This window comes from Silene latifolia, chromosome 9 (assembly GCF_048544455.1).
Source record: "Silene latifolia isolate original U9 population chromosome 9, ASM4854445v1, whole genome shotgun sequence".
Classification (NCBI taxonomy): Eukaryota; Viridiplantae; Streptophyta; class Magnoliopsida; order Caryophyllales; family Caryophyllaceae; genus Silene; species Silene latifolia.
The window spans coordinates 93071694-93076367 of record NC_133534.1 but is presented as its reverse complement, the minus strand read 5'-3'; positions in this window follow the sequence as shown (position 1 = coordinate 93076367).

Below are 4674 nucleotides of genomic sequence, written 5' to 3'. Positions count from 1 at the left end.
AACATGGATGATGGATGTATGGGTGCATGGTTTCAAGGGTCACCTTGGAATAAACGGTAGCCAAGGAGTTATCACACCACAAGGTACTCTTGACTCGGCCTTAAACCATGGGTCAAAGGATATTAGCATGACACATCCTAGGGTGTTTTACAAGCATTCTAACAAGCAAAGTCTTAAGAACAAAAAGCATCTACTAGGGCCTATATACATTTGTCAAGCTTCCCAAATAGACGGTTTTGCAAAATTTTTCTAACATGCAACTACATGCCATGATGCAACTACCATATAAACATCCTAATGCATATGATTCTACCAACTAATATGACATATAATCTAAATGCAAGTCCTAGATTCAAATTGTTATACCGCATCAATCAAAATAAAGCCACATAGTCATTAACATAAAGAGGAAAAAAGGAGATTGGAAAGATCATACCATGCGGTCTTCAATATCCTCATGTCTCGGATGTGGCGTAGTCAATCAATGTGAACAAGGATAACAAACACAATATATACAAGACAATATATACAAAGGAAATGAACTTGTTTTTGGGTTTTCAATTTTTTCAATTTTTATGATTTTTGAGATTTTTTCAATTTTTATGGGTTTTTTGAATAAGAGTTAAATGTCAGAATTCCCATCCCCACACTAATATGGGCATTGTCCTCAATGGCCAAAATGATGGAAATTATGCAAAGATGATGCATGATTTCTATACTAAATGCAATCTACACTAAGCTATACTACATGATGCATGGTTTTTGTTATGACGGAGAGGATAATTTAGATTACCACCCGTTGCGTATGCATTGACTTCCCCAAACCGAGTAAGACACTATTGCTAATGTCCAAGGATGGGTATAGTTTATGCACACACTATGCTATGCATGAAACTAATTTGTCATTTTGGATTTTACAAATGGGAACAATAAGATAAGAACACCTCAATGGTACCGAGGTGTGAGTCCTTTGATGGGGCTAGGACTAAACCAACAATGATCAAAATGAAATAAAATACAAAAAGACAAGACACAAACTTCTTTTCATGAAAAATAAAGATAAAGAGGAGAGATGAGAGAACTTCACTTGAACTTAGGTGGCCGCTCATGCTTGCTCCACCTAGTGATGAAGTAGTCTCCTAGGCATCTGCATCATCTCCCTCTATATCGCTATCCCAAACATCCTTTGAAGCATCACTTAAACTTAGATCCATGAATTCATCTTCCTCACTCTCAAGCTTCACCGTATCACCTCCACAAGAGTCGCCACTCTCCTCCCCTTTGCGACCGTTCGCCCCTTCATTAGCCTTCTCCGAGTTGGGAAAGAGCAATTCTATTTGAGCCCATGAGGGGAAAGCTCCTTCCTCACTAATCCGTCCTTTTTGAGCCATCTCATGGTATTGGGGGTAAAGAGCATAATAAGTGTCCACGGAGGTCTCATATTGACGGTAGTGTAAATCTTGCAAAATTCCCGTGACAAAGTCGTCACGGGGGAGAATGAAGGGATTTGGATGGTTATATGGTTGGTAGGGAAAGGGGTAAGGAGGCACTTTTATCTTCTCATTTTGAGTTTGTTGTTCTTGTTGTTGTGGTGATGGATTTTGTGGTGGTGGAGTTTGCCTTGTTTGACTTGGGATGAGGTAGGAGGGCATTGGGGACAAGCTTCCTCTTCTTAGGGAGACCCGTGGTAGATCGGTTATTGGGAGATAGAGTGGATCGCTCCCTTTTGTCAACCACTTTATCCGCTTATCAACCCCCTCAAGGGTTATCCAATGGTGTTGGACGACAAGTAGATCTTCATTAATTCTCGTTCCCCCCGTAAGTGGAGTGTACTCATTGTTCTCATTGAACCTTGGGTTAAAGTGCTTTGCAAGTCTAGTTATGAGTCCACCATTCACTATGTGCTTCATTCCATCATCATCCCCATTTCTAAACCTTGCCCACTTCTCTAGTAAAACTAGAGGTGCATTGAAGTGATACCTATCTCTCTCTTGTATGTTGAGGTATGATTCCATAAATACAAGGTCCAATTGGTTGACAATGGCCGGATCTCGGCGGGCGAAAAGAGTACCCGAAAGAAGTCGATATGTAAGCCTTAAGATCGGGTTTTGGATGTGAAAAGCAAGACACTCTTTAGTATGAATGAAATCCCGGCCCGTCATGGCCCTCCACAATGGTGCAACATTATACTTTTGGGGCTTTGATGTTCGGGTAGGCGAAACATCAAGTCCGAACACATTGGCAAACTCGACAAGGGTCATCATTCTGGAGACGTTTTCCAACCGAAACTCTAAGCATATCACTTTGTTTACGGTTGTAATCTTCAAAAAGCTTAAGAATTCTAGCACAAGGGACCGATAGGTTGGTTCATACATGCGAAAGAAAGTTGAAAGACCAAAAACCTCAAAGAGTGCTTCTACTTGATGAAAAATCCCAAGCTTTATTAAGGTAGCATGACAAAGAAATTTAGTGGGAAGAATATTCTTACTTAAGAGTCGGTGGAAGACCAATCGCTGCACATCATCAAGGAATTCCACATTCGAGAAATCATCGAGCCTTGTGAGATCTACAATCTCTACATGTTCCCTTCTAATGGTGTTGAGATGTGAGGTAGAGGAACTTCCCACCATCCTTGGTCTTCTTGCACTTCTAAAGGAGGATCTCCTTGGTGCCATTCTTGCTTCTTTTGTTGGGTTCTTTTGATTTGAAGATTGCTAAGGATGTTCCTTGTTGATTGAGAATTGGAAACCCTAGAAAATTGGGGATTTTTAATTTTGAGGGTAAAGAGAGTGATTTGGATATGTATGGGAGTCATAAGGAGGTGGGTTTTATAGGGTAAGTGGAAGGAATAGTGATGTGTCAAAGTATGTGTGGTGGGGGGGGGGGTATTTTAATTAGGAAGAAGTCGGGTCAAGACGCTGTGAGAAGACGAGCGGATTCAAGGTGAAGACGCTCAGATTCTTGCTTTACGGGACGGGCGGATTCTTCACAATCCGCTCGGATTTTGCCACAGAGGAAAATCCCAAAATTTTGACGCCATAAGACGGGCGTCCCGAGCATAAGACGCTCGGATTCTTTCAAGGTCGGACGGGCGTCTTTTTGAGAAGACGGGCGGATTCCAGTACAGAGATTTTTCCTTGAAATGCATAGGTGAAAAGACGGGCGTCTTTCTTCAGATCCGGCCGGATTCCTTGAGACGTACAGATTCTTCACAGGACGCTCGGATTCGATCTCAGTCCAGAAATCTTCAATTTCTCAGCGCTGTTGGACGGACGGTTTCTCCCCTATACGCCCGGATTCTGACAAGACGGCCGGATTCTCTGGAATCCGCACGGATTCAAGCTGCGAGTTTTGACTTCTTCTCCTTTCTTAGATGCATCCCCACACTTGGGCATTTGCTCCTTCCTTCATTCAAAAACTCATTAGTGACCCTCCCTCACTTACGCTCATGAAAAGAGTCTATGCTACTTATTAAAACAAATGCAATAAATAAATACAAGTTAGAGGGTTAGTATATTTACAAATGGTGGTTTAGGGAGGACTCCACCAAACTCTCCCTTAGATGGTCCTTTCAAGGGGAAGGAGGCCCGAGGTAGGTAGCCTCGATCTCTCCAACAAACGCTCCTTCATAGTAGGGTTTCAACCTTTGACCATTTACCTTGAATTTGCTTCCATCTTCCGCCTTGAGTTCGAAATCTCCATATTTTCCAACTTCGGTTATCACATAGGGACCCATCCATCTAGAGTTCAATTTTCCCGGAAAGAGTCGGTAGCGGGAATTGAATAGAAGGACTTTGTCTCCCTTGTGCAAGGCCTTTTGTCTAATTCTTTTGTCATGAAGCAATTTTGTTCTTTCTTTGTAAATCTTTGCATTCTCATAGGATTGTAGTCGAAATTCTTCCAACTCTTGGATTTGAATCATCCTCCTTTGACCGCTCAATTTGAGATCAAGATTGAGTGCTCGGATTGCCCAATAAGCTTTGTACTCCAATTCGATTGGCAAATGACATGCTTTTCCATATACAAGCTTGTAGGGGGAGGCTCCTATAGGAGTTTTGTAGGCCGTCCTATAAGCCCAAAGAGCATCATCAAGCTTTGTGCTCCAATCTTTCCGAGTCTTGTTCACAACTTTTTCAAGGATTTGCTTGATCTCTCTATTTGAAATTTCCACTTGACCGCTTGTTTGAGGATGGTATCCCAAGCCGGTTCGATGTTGAACACCATATTTGGTTAAAAGGGATGCAAGCTTTTTCTCATGGAAATGTGTTCCTCCATCACTAATGATTGCTCTAGGAACTCCAAATCTAGGGAAAATTATCTTCTTGAAAAGCTTGGTGACTGTTTTTGCATCATCATTTGGGGTGGCGATTGCCTCCACCCACTTTGAAACATAATCGACGGCCACAAGGATGTACTTATTCCCATTGGATGTCACAAAGGGCCCTTGGTAGTCAATTCCCCAAATATCGAAGATCTCTACCTCTAGAATGCCCCTTTGTGGCATTTCGTTCCTCCAAGATATATTCCCCGTTCTTTGATAAGCATCGCAATGAATGATGAATTCTCTTGTATCTTGAAACATTGTAGGCCAATAGAAGCCCGATTGGAGAATTTTTGCAACGGTTCTCCTTGCTCCATGGTGCCCACCGTAGGGTGATGAATGACATCCTTCCA